This window comes from Myotis yumanensis, unplaced genomic scaffold (genome assembly GCF_028538775.1).
Source record: "Myotis yumanensis isolate MYYU_CA2020_CCGP unplaced genomic scaffold, mMyoYum1.0.hap1 SCAF_5, whole genome shotgun sequence".
Lineage (NCBI taxonomy): Eukaryota > Metazoa > Chordata > Mammalia > Chiroptera > Vespertilionidae > Myotis > Myotis yumanensis.
This window is the reverse complement of record NW_027223756.1, coordinates 107,043,175-107,057,829: the sequence shown is the minus strand read 5'-3', so window position 1 is coordinate 107,057,829 and position 14,655 is coordinate 107,043,175. Positions and strand designations below refer to the sequence as shown.

Sequence of the window (14,655 nt, the reverse complement as noted above, 5' to 3'; positions counted from 1 at the left end):
TGTCTTTCCAGATCTTCCCATGTCATCATCTCGCCTGCACAGGGACCGCCGAGTCCCTCTTAGCGCTGAGGGGTCTATGGCTCCACAGAGCGACTTGGTGGCGGGCCAACGGCTTCATAAATCTTCATAAATCCCGAGGAGCCAGAAGCTTCGGGCACCTCATGGGACAGCCCTCTGCGACCTGGTATTTCCCCAGAAGGCCACAGTGTTTCATATGCTTTGGGGAAGGTGGATTTTCATCTTATTTACTGTCGTTTCGGTTTCGCCGGGATATGAGAAGAGGGCCAGTCGTTTTCATGGCCTCAGTACTGGCTCTGTATCTTCATACACTATATGTCCCGGGAACTTAAGATTCGGGAGTGTAAACAGCAGGTCTGCCGGAAACTGGGCTTGCGGTTGTGAGAATGAGATCGCTAAGTCACTCGGTCCATTCCCCTTGGGCTTTCCTAGGCCCAGGCCGGGTTGCTAATTGGCTAACTTCTTATCATAATTACCCGGTTGCCTGAATGGCTGCCCTCACTCTGCCGTCTCTCAGGGTCTGCAGGGCCCCTTTCAATTGTTAAAACAGCTGCTGAGTTCCAGCCGCAGGAGGCTGGGTGCGTGCGCGGGCCTCGCGGTGGGCAGGGCGGGCTGGGGACCGCGGACACGCAGGCACAGCGCGCGCCCTGGGCCCTCCGCCTTCACCTCCTCCTGCCGCGGCCCCACCCCGCCCCGAGTCCACCCGAGCCTCCTCGCTGTGCACCTGGGTTTCCCCGTCCCCGCCGCCCTGGGTTTTGAGGCTTGGACGGGGTCCCGATGGGCCTCCCTCTCCTTCCCCTGGCCCTCCATCGGGAGGCAGGACCGCACTAGGCTGGCTCCCGCGACGCCGCCCGCGAGGGTCCGGGTTTGGGGAGCACGGGGTCGCGGGGTGTGCGTGTGGCTGTGTGTGAGTGTGCGTGCGAGTGTGAGTGCGCGATGTGTGTTCGCGCGCGCGCACGGTGGCGCGCAGCGGGAGGGTGGGAAGGAGGGAGGAACTGGGGAGGCAGCGGGCAGTGGAGGGAGGGAGGGGCGGCGGGCAGCGGGGTGGGAGGGGGAGGGCTCGGGCTTCAGCGGTGACACTCGGGAGCCAACTCACACTCCCAGCTCGGAGCCGCCAGAGAGCAGAGCGAGCCGCGCCAACGCCGCCGCCGCCCGTGCGCCCCGATCCCCGCGCCCGCCCGCCCGCCGGCCCAGCGCCTCCCGCCGCGCCCGCTCCACTTCGCGGCAACTTGGGCGGCCGCGCGCCGCAGCCTCGCCGCCTTTGAAGTTCGCAGCGCCGCCCGCGGAGTTGGGAGCCCGGCGAGGGCTCTCCCCGGCTTTCCGCCGCCTCCGCCCCGGCCCCCGGGTCCCGAGTGCTGGGCGCGCATCTGGCCGCCGCGGGACGTGGACGTTCGGCGCAGACGCGCGGGGACGGAGTTTCCTCTCCCCCGGGAAGAGCCCGCGGGTTTTCCAGGTGAGTGGGGAGGGAGCCACCCCGACCCGAGACCCGCCCGCGGGGCGCTGCCGCCCCCGGGAAAGGCACGCGGATCCCCCACTCGGTCCCCGCTGGCGAGGGCTCCGGCTCCCGGGAGCTCCGGGCCTGGGGGCGCGGGCGGGTGTCCTCGGAGTCCCGGCTGCCCCGAGAGGGGGTGGACCGGCGGGGGTCCCGGCTCCGAGAAGCCCGGCTCCGAGAAGCCCGGCTCGGTCCGCACACTCTCTTGGCTCACCCGCGGGCGGCTGCGGCTCCCCGGCTCCTGCCCTCCACGCGCCGTCTGAGGGTTCGTCCGGCCGGCGGGCGCGCGGCGCACAGGGTGCGGGCTCCGGACCGGGCAGCCCCGGCGCGGGGATCCCCGGCGACTTGGCCCCAGACGGCTCCCCCGTCGCCCTCCGCTCGGCAGGCGAGGGTCCTGGGAGTTGCCAAGCCGAGCCGGCCGGCCTGAGACCCGACCCTCTGCCGGGCGAGCAGTGCAGCCAGGGAACCGGGGACCGGCGTCGCGCCCCAGCCGGGCCGGCGGGAGGCGGGGTTCGCTGTAGCCGTCGCGCCTGCAGGACCGAGCGGGGAGCAGCCCGGGCGCTCGGGAGCCCAGACTAGCGGTTTGGGTCCCAGCTGCGCCCTCGGCACATCGCAGGCTGCGGTGTTGGGGCGCGCCCTCTTCTCTGCTGGACGCCCGCGCCGAGGTCCCGGTGCCGGCCGAGCTGTCCCAGTCTGGGTCCCGGTCCCCTTCGGGCGCTGTCCTTCTCCTGCTTTGGGTTCAGGGAGCACCCGAAACCAGGACCTTGAGTGGGAAATGAACCTGAGCAAGCGTCTCTGGGTAGCTTCTTTTAAAAAAAAAACTGAGGTTTGGAGCAACTTGGGTTAGTTACATTTGTTTACTTATATTTCGATCCAGCCAAGTCACAAAGAAGAATTTATTTCTTCATGCAGCTGCTGTTCTCTCTAAACCCCCTGCCCCACCCTGTGCACCCCCTCCCCCTGCCTCACTTCTGAACTCTTTCTCTTCCCAAGGGGGGCTCCCCCACCCCCTCGCTTCCCTCCCGCCCCTGAGGACCTGGGCGTCCTCAATGGAAATCAATAGACCCCTTGCTTCTCCGCCCCCTGCGCAGGAGCTGGAGGCTTGGGCTGCAGACTAGAGAGCAGGCCTCCCTCCGAGGGGAGTGAGGGCGTGATGGCATTGCCTGTCATTGTCCCCAGAGGTGGGAGGGACAGACAGATGCCAGGGCAGTTCCTCCCGCTGAGCCCAGGGCATGGGAGGCCATCGGAATTTGCTGTGATTCATGGCTGCTTATTAAGGGTGGTAATGAGGCCCTAACCCTGGCTGGTGGTTGTGCTTATCTTAGGTTTGACTTTATGTCCGTCTCTTATTACAGTGGTGTCAGAAAGTGGAACCCCCCGAACGGGTATACATTCCTCACACTCATTCTGCACATGGGATGTCTCAGATGTCAGAGACACTGTCACTGTGTCCAAGTTTTCACCCCTGAACTTTAGAAGGCGGCGGTCTTGAAATGCCCCCGTTTGCCTCCATCTGGCTTCTGAAAGTTCGGAAAATTTGGCAACGTAATTAATGACGGTCCCAATTCCCATTTTCAATCTAAACCTGTATTCAGGATTATATTAAAATACCTCATCATTTATCCTTTAAACGTGATGCCAGTGAGTTTAAATTCTTGGGGCTGGGTCAGCTGGGAATGGGGGGCTCAGAAGTTAGAGAAATGAGCACTCTTTCAGGTTCCTATAAAATGAAATAAAATAAAAACCTGTGTGTCTTCCTTTGAAGAAAGAAAGGACTTCGTTCTGGGCAGTTCTGACTCCAGTGGGCGCCCGGGCCTGCACCGCACGCTCAGCGCGGGCAGCTGGCCGCCTCGTCTCCGTATTGTTTTCATTTTTGTGTCAAGGCGTTTTACTCATTAAACCTGTATGTTGCCCTCGCAGGCTCCGCGGGCGGGAACACTCTGCTTTAATTAGCAACTACCATAAAAAAGAAGCTAGAACTCTGTAATGGGCCTAAATTGCTGTGAATTGTGTGTGGTTTAAATTACGCCTTTATTTCAGCAGGAATGGAACCATGACTATAAAACATCTTTTAATCACTTGCAGATCCAGCTTTTATCTAAGATGTCACAAAACAGACATAATTGAAAAACATCCTTCCAAGCGTGAGGGCAGCCCCCAGGGCCAGTGTGTTTGTCCTGGGTCTGGGAACCCCGTGTAGAAAGCACGAATGGGAAACAGTCAGGAGGGCGGAGGCACACCCTCGGCCATGGCCAGCTGGGGAAGGCCCCGTCCCAGGATCCCCAGGCGGGCAGGCCTGGAGCGACTTTTTCCACTGGCTTCCCGAACCCGGCGATCCACATTTTCATTTTCTCACTTGGAGTCACTGACCAGACTCTGTGTTACGGGAAAGGCGGGGGGTGGGGGGGGGGGGATATATGTTTTAGTAAAACGAACACATTATTTGAAACGAAAGGGGGAACAGTAGAAATAACATGTCTGTCTGTTAGGTTCCTGTGTCCGTGTCCGTAGAAGTTTTACTCAGTCTGTCCAGAGGCCAGAATTTTTCTTTAAAACGTGACTGCCTTGGTGGTCGTGGTGGTGGAGACAGGACTTAGTTTTTCGCTTTGCCTGAAGGGTGAGTAGGTGCTGGAGACGGGATGATTCTGCCTGGATGTTTCATCCCAGCCAGCAGTCCTCGTAGCTACGTCTCGTCCCAGTGCACACAGATCGAGAGAGGATGTTTGCGCTGACAAAAATCACTGTCGTCTTCCTTCCTTCCTTTCCCCAGCGGTAAGGTGGTTGGTTTTGGTGGCTAAGAAGCGCTCTCACACTGTTTCTGCTCCCTGTCTTCTTCTCGGGTCTTGCTTGGGGGCCCACGCACCCACTTCTTGTCGGGTCTTGCTTTGGGGAGCCACACACCCGCAGCAGGAGCCGCCGCGTGCCCGTCACAGGAAGCCTATCCCGTAGTCATCTGTGTTGGGTCAAAGGCAAGCGTCGCCTACAAAAACCGTTCGGATTCTTCACTGGACCTTGAAACGGTGTCTAGACCCTCTAACTATTTATTCTGGAGCGAGGATTCCGAAGGCGGTGACTTTCTCTTTCCTGCTGGCTCACGACCGCTCAGTGTAGCGGTTCTGAACCTGTGGGTCGCCACCCCTTTGGGGGTCGAACGACCCTTTCACAGGGGTCGCCTGAATACATCCTGCACATCAGATATTTACATGACGATTCATAACAGTCGCAACATGACAGTTATGAAGTAGCAACGAACATAATTTTATGGTTGGGGGTCACCACAACATGAGGAACTGTATGAAAGGGTCGCGGCATTAGGAAGGTTGAGAACCGCTGGCTTAGTGGAAGCAACCGCTAAGCAAGTTATCATTGAACGGTAAACCCAAACCTTTGCTTTGAAAACTGATTTGAAAATTAAAGTCCTCCGATGTTTACTCCGTTTAAAAATGCTCTGCCGTTTAGAGCCTTGTTAGGCCAGATTCTGCCTTATTTGTCCTCCGTACGATGAATGCGGATCGGCGTCCAGGATGGGGGCAGTTCTGCTTCCACGTGTTGATTTTTGCTGCTGCTGTTGCTGTTGTTGTTATTAAAAAGAAATCGCATCGGATGGGTGGAGACACAGAACCGCTAATGGTGTTTTGCCTCACAGTGTGGTAGGTTGACTGTAAATCCAGTTAGGTTTCTGGGAGAAACGCCACCACCACAGTGTGAGTCTGCGTTTCTGTGGGTGTGGGAAGCGTCACTCGCCACTTCCGAGCTGACACCTGCCCTGGCTGACCGGCAGCCCGCGGGCCCAGGCCAGTGCCCAGGCCAGTGCCGAGGCAGGTGTGTGCTGGCTGCCTCCTTCCTGAACACACGTCTTCAGACGCTCGGTCCTCACCTCCCCCGGCTCGCTGGGATTTTACCAGCAACTGCAAACCGACAGACCCATGCTTTCTCGTCTTTTGAAGTATAGGGTGTCCCAAAATTCACGCAAGAAGTAATTTTGATAGAAAACACAGGTTTATAATTAAAAAATGTAAATTTTTTTATTGATTCATAAAGTATACAGTATAGGGTTATGTATGGAATAGCACATCGAGGAAATGGCCTCCACGGCTTTGCTGGCACAGACGCAAAGCCGTGTTCTTCATTGGTCTTCATTGTCCCTGCCACTGGGCCATCATTGGTACTTGGTCATGCTTATCAAATTGAAGGCATTGAAATCAAAGGGCAACAGATATTAGTATCTGATTCAATAAACCAAGTAAAATTAGGCTTTTATTTTTTGTTGTTGTTAATGCTCACGCAAAATTCAAATCTTGCGTGAATTTTGGGACACCCTATATTTTGAAAACACGAGCGGTGTAATATTAACTCCCCCGAATAAGAGAGGCATTGCTCTTACTGCGTTTTAGAAACGGAGAGTGAGGTGTTGGGCCTGGGTGGAGTGTGGAATGGAAGAGAATGAGTGCTGGGTTTCTGCAGCTTTCCCCGTGGAGATGAGCAGACAGACGTCACTCTGAGCAGCGGGATATCGGGTCCCGTTACAACGAGCGTTTTCTGCAAGAACTCACGGAGCCAGACTTGAGTTAAACTTCCCTTTAAAGTCCGCAGACCTCGCGTTTATCAGTATAGAAACTTCCCAGGCTACGCGTCCTCACTCCTCCAGGGATTTCCGGATCCCTTGGAAATGGATTTATTTTAGCAAGTTGGTGAAGAGTTTTTGGTTTTCATTTGTTAATGTCTTCCTGCAGCAAATTTGAACATGACACATATCCAGTGTTTCATCTGTTTCTCTGAGGTATTTATTTTTAGTTTCACTTGTGAACGCTCTGGCTCTTTTCTTTAGAAAAGAAAAATGGCATCAGGTATATCGTTAACCTATCAGATGTCTCCTCTAATTATTCTTTTGAAAGAGTCCGTTGCATTTTATATAGTTATGAGAGAAGAAAAACATTTTCTAGAAATAATGGGGTTATGTAAAGTTTGGAAGGAACTCAATAAAAACACGATTACGCATGGTTGGGAATGAAGTTATGTGAGCGGAGCTCTTAGCCCCTGCCCTGCGGTGTGTGATGTTAACATAATCGCCAAATAGCAGAAAGTGGGTTAGCAACGTCTATCTTCTCGTTGGGATGACTTCAGCCGGTATCACAGGCCGCTGCACGCGTTGCTGTCTGTGTTTTTTCTTCCCCACGTGAAATCAAGGTCAACGCCCTTTGCCGCCAGCTGTGTGCTCAGGGACCATCTAGTCCACAACCTACAGACAGAGCCACAAATTAGGCACGGAATTAAACAAAGTGCTTTATCTCAGCTAAACGTCGTCATAACTACATCTCGTTCTCTGAGGTGATGTCCCAATATACACAGATCGAGGTAGACTACGAGACTGAAACTGATCGAATAAGCAGGAAAAACTAAACTCAGAAAGATTTGTCAAGGGGCAAGGGGGGGGAGGGAAGGACCTTTTTTTTTATGTAAATCACCAGGGCTATTTTCTAAGTTGTAATATAGAAACTATAGAACAAATGTCAAGACATGAAATACCACATCTGGATCGTTCATCAACAGAAGGAGGGGCGGCACCGTGGTCCTTACTTGAAAATACGTCTCAAAGGGGAAGGAAGTGAGTGTAAAAGACCTGGTATCTCGGGGGTGAGTTTTTCCGTCTTCGGTGCTGCCAGCAGGCGCGCGTGGCCCCGGAGTGCGATGGTTACCATTCGTAGCACACGCAGTGAGAAGTGAACCAAAGCAGCCCTGGCTGGTGTGGCTCAGTGGATAGAGCATCAGCCTGTAGACTGAAGAGTCCCGGGTTCGATTCCGGTGAAGGGCACATGCCCGGGTTGCGGGCTCGATCCCCAGTGCGGAGCGTGCAGGAGGCAGCCAATCAATGGTTCCCTCTCATCATTGATGTTTCTATCTCCCCCTCTCCCTTCCTCTTTGAAATCAATAAAAATACATATTTTTTTTTAAAAAAGTAAACGAAAGTAGCCACGCCCTCTATTGCTGGGTCATACGTGCTCTGGGCCGTAGGCACTGCCAAGTGCAACATTATGCATTTTATTCCTGTAACACAACGTGTGTCTGATTACATTATCAGTCCGTTTTAAAGACAAACACAAGGATAAATGTACTTAACCCACTTCGGTTCTATTGTTTAAAATACATTGAAAGGCAAAAAAGAAATAAATACACTGGACACATAAGGATACACTAGACTTAAATCTAAATATGATTCCTATGTTGACAGCGGTCAATAAGGTTGTAATTTTATACGGAATCACATCAGTCACTAACGCTCACTGACGTTATCGAAAGCGTCACGTTGGGGAGGACTCAGAGGTCACGGGGTCCTGCCATTGCAGAGGGATTTGTCGTCCACGGGGGTGACAGGGGCCAGACAGCGGCGCCCGCAGCAACACCTGCGAAGCGAGAAAAAGGGGCATTTCTTCCCCGGCCTCGAGTCCCGGCAGCTCTGTTCTGGGGACCTTCAGAGTTTGAGGCCTGAGAGGGTCTGGGACGCCACCCTGCTCCCCACCCAGTCCCCACCCTGTCCCCAAGGCCTTCCCTGGTATGAGAGCAACATCCGCCAAAAGATGACTTCATTTCTAAAGTTCACTTTTGTTCCACGGTGACCCTAGAATATGGAAATACCCCGGGTGGGAAACGGGGTAGGTGATGCCAGCTGGTTTCTCCCAGAGCTGCTAGCAGCCGGATACACCCGCCGGGGTCGGGGGGAGCTTAGGGCAGAATCCGGGAGGCTGAGAGGTGCCTGGGCCTTTGGCCTCTCCGTGCACAGCCTGCCCTGAGTGCATACCTGCCTGTTGTCGTCCTCAGACCGCTGGCTCCGTTTCTGTACTGAGTGTACATGACCCCCAGGGCGCACACAGCCGCCTGTTCCCCGCTGCGTTCTGCTGCCACCGGCGTGTTCTCTTCATCTTGGAACAGGAGGTCCTGCACGCACCCCACAAATCGTGTGCCTCGCCTGTGACCCCCCCCCCCCCCCGCCCCTTGGTGTGAATGTAAGACCTAGAGTCTGGACACCAAGGGGAAGCCCAATGAAAATTTGTCTCTAAAACTTGTCTTTTGCCCTGGCCGGTGTTGCTCAGTGGGCAGAGTGTTGGCCTGCAGATTGAAGCGTCCTGGGTTCGATTCCGGTCAAGAGCATGTGCCTCGGTTGCAGGCTCAGTCCCTGGCCCCGGTCAGGGCCCCTGTGGGAAGCAACCAGTGATGTCTCTCTCACATCGATGTTTCTCTCTCTGTGTCTCCCCCTTTGCTTCCACTCTCTCCAAAAATCAGTTGAAAAATGTTCTCAGCTGAGGATTAACAAAACAAACAAAACAAAACTTGCCTTTTAAGGGAAGCGAAAGGCGCAGGGCAGTCCTTTTAAGTGGTTGAGGTGGAGGTTTGCCCTAACACCCTCCTGAACAGGCAGGTCCCAGCTTCTGAGAGTCCGCCTGGGAGAGCAGAGGGTGAAAGGGCCCGTCCAAGGCCTCCGATGGTGCAGACGCCTCGGATGGAGGGAGCAGCCTCAGGAGGGCTCCTTACAGTTACCCGGATGCACCGAGGAGGAAAAAGCTGGGCTGATACTAACCTGTCTATTGACAAAGGCACCTTACTCCACACAGCAGGGGCCACTGGGCAATAAAAATGGCAGAGGTGGGGGCTCATATAGAGTAAAAACAATCCCAGGGGAGAAGCCTGGCCCGCTAATCAGCTCTGCCCCACATTACCCCGAAAAGCGTTAAAATATACAATTTCACCCTCTGTCATAAACTTGGTGCTTATTCCAGAACTGAGTGTAAGTTGTTTTATATATAAGACACACACACACACACACACACACACACACACACACACATATATATCAGTGGTTCTCAACCTGTGGGTCGCAACCCCTTTGGGGGTCGAACAACCCTTTCACAGGGGTCGCCTAAGACCATCCTGCAGATCAGATATTTACATGACGATTCATCACAGTAGCAACATGACAGTTATGAAGTAGCAACGAAAATAATTTTATGGTTGGGTCACAACATGAGGAACTGTATTTAAAGGACCAGAAGGTTGAGAACCACTGCATAAATATATATAGAAACTCTATAGTTTCTATAGTTATATGTCTAAATCTCACAATTCTGAGGGATTTGAAGACAACGTGTAAGAGTCAGAGGTCCTGAAAGGAGGTGGACAGGAAGCTGGGAGGGTCCCCAGGTAAATTAGTCATCATTGTCTTCTAGAGCATTCTTCACTATTTGTATAAGGACTTCCTAATTACCCAGCTACAATACATAGAAAATGCAGTCCATTATGTCCTGGCAATGCCAGTATTCTCAGAGGTTACAACTTAACACCCTCATAAACATCCATGTTGTATTACATTTGAATTTGTTTTTTGAAGTTTCAACTGATTTTCGGCAGAGTTCACAGTTATTAACTTCAGCTGCAGATGTGTCTGTGCTTTGGGCTTCACACTGTGAGTGAAAATGATTCCATTTATTCATGTTGTAGCTGCGTGAACCCGCCATTGTCACAAGGCCTTCCCACATCCGTCATCGTCCGGAATCTTCCCGGGACCCCGTGAGGAAGATGTTAGGCCCTCCCACTCCTGAGAAATGCCAGACCCAGTTTAACAGACTTACCTAAACTCGCCAACGTGTAAAATAAAGTGGTGAGTCTTTGATTTCAAAATTAAAATAGATGGGAACATCTAAACATTTTCAATTGAGATTAATTGCCAAATGAATTTGCAAAGAAGCAGTCATTCGCTTAGATTTTTAAAAATAATGTAATGATTCAAAAATATTAATTTAGCCCTAGCCGGTTTGGCACAGTGGTTGGAGCATTGGCCTGCAGACTGAAGGTGCGGGGTTTGATTTCGGTCCAGTAGGGGGCATGCAAGAGGCAGCCCATCAATGATTCTTTCTCATCATTGATGTTTCTCTCTCTCTCTCTCCCTCTCCCTTCCTCTCTAAATTAAAAAATTTAAGTTAGTCTAATTCTCCAAGACCTTAATCATAAGCTGCTCATACATTAAGTGTTGTTTGTTGGTTTTGCTAGTAGTTAACTTAGTAGGGAATTTAATATTTGAGGTCATGCCTAAGCTACGCCGCTTTGAGAGTGAAAATATTCTGATGCGGACACAGAGGGCCACGTAATGCCCACACTGCCCTGCTCCCAAGTTAAAGACGCTGTAAGTAGGGGACATTGTTGACCGTGAAAGGGGTGTCCATTTCTGAATATCTGAAAGTTCTAGTGTAAACCTCCCCACCTCCCCAACCACCCTTCACACAAATTCAACCCCAGTCACAGAAGCTAAACTAGTTTGTCACTTCGCTTTATTGAGTCTCCCGTAGCCAGGGAACCAACTCTTAGAGGCAAATCTCCTTTCCTTTCCTTTCTTAAGCCCTTCTCTTCCTTAGTCCCACTGACCCACCATTCAAAGCTGGGTGCTCACATGCCCTAAGACACACCATGTGTTGAGTCTGATTTTAAGTGTGTGTGTGTGTGTGTGTGTGTGTGTGTTATAGATAAAGCCATTCACACACTTTGGAGACAAGGCACTGGAAAAAGAAGTGAAAAATACCTATTTACTTGGAAAAATGAATTGTAAGTTTGTTAGAGGCATATAACCCATTACTTTTTTAAATTATATTTTTATTGATTCCAAATAGGAAGGGAGAGGGAGAGAGATAGAACCATCAATGATGAGAGAGATACCTCTTGCACACCCCCTACCAGGGAGCGAGCCCACAACCCCGGGCATGTGCCCTGACTGGGAATCGAACTGAGACCTCCTGGTTCATAGGTGGACGCTCAGCCGCGGAGCCACAGCGGCCGGGCGGTAGAAGCCATTATGACATTGAAACAGATTCCAATTATGGACGGTAGGTACGAAACCAAAAAGTCGGCAAGCTGCAAAATCCCTTTTTAAATTAGTAGTAATTGATAGTAATTCAGCTCTACCATCATTCCATTGTCCCATTAATAATGTGGCGTTTTGGAGAGGTGAGATCTGGAGCTAGGTCAGTTCTAAGGTTTTTAAAATAAATGATATTCTAGTTACCCTTACATTGATGGCACAGGACATTTCAATGGAATGAGAGAGGTTATAGACACCTGGGATGTGAGGTTCCGAATATTCTGAAAGTTGAAAGCCCTTTAAACGTACGTCTAGTTAGTGAACGTGCCTGTAGACACCCACTGATGGGTACACGTCAGCCACCCACTGCAGCCTGCTGCTGAAGAGATCGCGACGTTTCTCGTTTATTCACAGGAGGCAGCGGCAGGGCCTTCTCCAGCCTCCCTTCTCTTGGCAGCCTCTGCCTCGCGCAGTGACCACCGCACAGCAGTGACCGCTGCACAGCTCGGCCTCCCCTCCCAGCGGCAGCCGCTCCCTGACGCTTCCCCTCCTTAAAGGAAAAGAAAGGCCACAGCTGAATGCACAGCGTGCTTTGGGGGAAAGGGAGGAAGTACCTGTGCGTCTGGATTCCCACGTGGGGCAGTGCCTTATGGTTTGTCGTCTATTTGTCATCGGTCTATATCGGTGGTTCTCAACCTTCTGGCCCTTTAAATACAGCTCCTCATGTTGTGACCCAACCATAAAATTATTTTCGTTGCTACTTCATAACTGTCATGTTGCTACTGTGATGAATCGTCGTGTAAATATCTGATATGCAGGATGGTCTTAGGCGACCCCTGTGAAAGGGTCGTTCGACCGCCAACGGGGTCACGACCCACAGGTTGAGAACCGCTGGTCTTTATGCTCATTTTATTTCATCACCGCCTTCTAGGGACTTTTCACTAAAAGTGGCTGCGGGGCCTGTCTGTGCCGTCTGCATTCGGGGTGTCCTGTTCTTTAATCATCTTTTAATCCAGAAATAATCATGCGGAGCATCCCAGGAACGGAGCCTAATCCTCGGCTCTCTCATCTCCACGCGTGCGTCTCAGATCCTCTGCTGGATGGGGCCTGGCAGACCTGAGCGCACTCACCTTTGAACCCTGCTAATCCGTTGTGTTTAGCCAGTAATGGCGATGTCTTTAGATACGGCTCCCGGGGCGAACAGAAAGGACAGTGAGGGTTTCCTGCTGTTGAGGAGATTAATTCTCGAAGCCCATCGGCCTGGCCTTGCTCTGTGCTCCGCGTCCCTCTCCAATGGACTGGGGGCTGACCGGATAGATGGGGTAGGTGAAGGTGGGGTAATCTGATGTTGAAATTCCTTCTCTTCCGTTTTCACAGCAAGTCAAACGTGTGCCTTTTGCTGCTGAACTGAATTTTGCAACTGCTTTGAGAAGCTGATTTATACTATTTGCAAATAAATAGAACCTTTATTTTTACAGTATGTTTTTATGAGAGAGAGAGAGAGAGAGAGAACGAGAGAGAGAGAGATTGGTTGCCTCCTGCATGAGCTCCGCCGGGGGATTGGACCTCCAGTGGGCATGTGCCCTGACCAGGAATCAAACCAGTGACCTCTCGGTGCGCGGAAACGCTCAACCAACTGAGCCACACCAGCCAGGGCAAACCTGTGCTTCCTTCAGAGGAGCATCTGTGTCCACTATTTTTTTTTTAAAATATATTTTATTGATTTTTTACAGAGAAGAAGGGAGAGGGATAGAGAGCCAGAAACATCAATGAGAGAGAAACATTGATCAGCTGCCTCCTGCACGCCCCCCCTGGGGATGTGCCAGCAACCAGGGCACATGCCCTTGACCGGAATCGAACCCGGGACCCTTGAGTCCGCAGGCCGACGCTCTATCCACTGAGCCAAACCGGTTCGGCCGCGTCCACTATTTTTAATCTCACAGCAATCCTGTGGATCACGTCTCCATTTCCGAGTTGGGGACACTCGGACTCAAAGAGGTTAAGAGACTTGTTCTCAGTATAAAAGCCAACGACGGTCTCCCGAGAACTTCGCTCAGATCTTCTTCCTCCAGGCCCAGTGATCACTTCCTCATTCACGCTGGCAGCCCTTTAACTGTCCCAAACTCGAATGAATGAATGAATACACACACACACACATACATGCATACATACATACATAAAAATTACATGGCAGTGGAGGGTAGAAAAGAGTAAAGAACAGGCTAAAAACTAAATTCAAGGGTTTGTAAGAAAATCCAGTTCTGCGTTGGCAGGAGCCCGTCACGTGGGAAGAGCTCCCCTGAGACGAGATAGGAGGGAGGTCGGACCCAGAAAGAAAGGGAGGCGACGTACTCAGCGCCCTTTCCCCTGAGTCCCCGCAACGCCCAGGCTGTCAGCACCGTGTCCTTGGGGAATCCTCTCTCATCCCCCCGCCCCCGGACTCGGCTCCTCTCGGTGTGAAGGTGGCTTTGGCCCTGGGTTTTATAAGAGGGGTGGTGGAAGGAATGCATTTGAAGAAACTGTTACCTTAACTTCTTTTGACAAGAACAAGGCCCCTCCCCTTTTTCTTCTTTCTGGAAGTAAGAATCATTTAGGGTTTAACCATTAAGGCCCCCGACATATCTGTCTCGCAATCCGTGTTTAGATTGTATTATCTTGAGGAGGGTTATTTTTAATTGCTCTTTTGATTTTGCCCTGTGTTTGGCACGGAGGCCCCCTCAGGTGCCCGAGAGCAGGCAGGCTGCAGGGATGCCATATACAATGTGGGGGAGGTGAGGGAGGTGTGGGGGGCAGCAGGTATTTGGGACAACATGGGATCCTGTCCAACACGGAATCAAACTCGGCTTCTTCAGTCCATTGCGGTTATTACTCTGTAGCAATAATAACTGATTTCTTCTGGATAGCACCTTACTGGTTAGCATCGTATTTGCCAACGCCACGAAATGTATAAGCAAACTGGAGACCGTGCGCCACTTTGAGTCTTGTCTCAGTCTCTTGGAGGTTCGCTACTCCGTGGCTGGCGTTAGGACCATCAGAGACGTGCCCCTCGGGGCGTGAACCTGCACACTACTTGTTTTGTGTGTGAAGAAGGTAGAGGAAAGAGAAAGCTGGGAAATCGTGTGGATATAATAGTCTCAACGGAAAAGGAAGAAAGGATGTGGACAGTCCCGGGTCCATTCATGCTCCTCCCTGCAGAGACATTTAATGAATGAAAACGAGAAATCCAGTTCGCACAATGGAAGCCCTGGAGATGGCAATCTCGGTGCTGCTGTTACCCATGATGGTCGCAGGAGGGACGACACAG

General features: G+C 52.0%; 1 protein-coding gene across 1 annotated transcript in view; it reads left to right on the top strand.

Annotated features, from left to right (window-relative positions):
• The first annotated feature begins 1,391 nt into the window (after positions 1-1,391).
• The window catches only part of NDNF (neuron derived neurotrophic factor), a 32,253-nt gene continuing 18,989 nt past the window's right edge, over positions 1,392-14,655 (top strand). The window contains exon 1 of the mRNA XM_070414165.1: positions 1,392-1,471. The gene's annotated coding sequence lies outside the window, so the exon portion shown is untranslated. The remainder of the gene's footprint in view (positions 1,472-14,655) is intronic.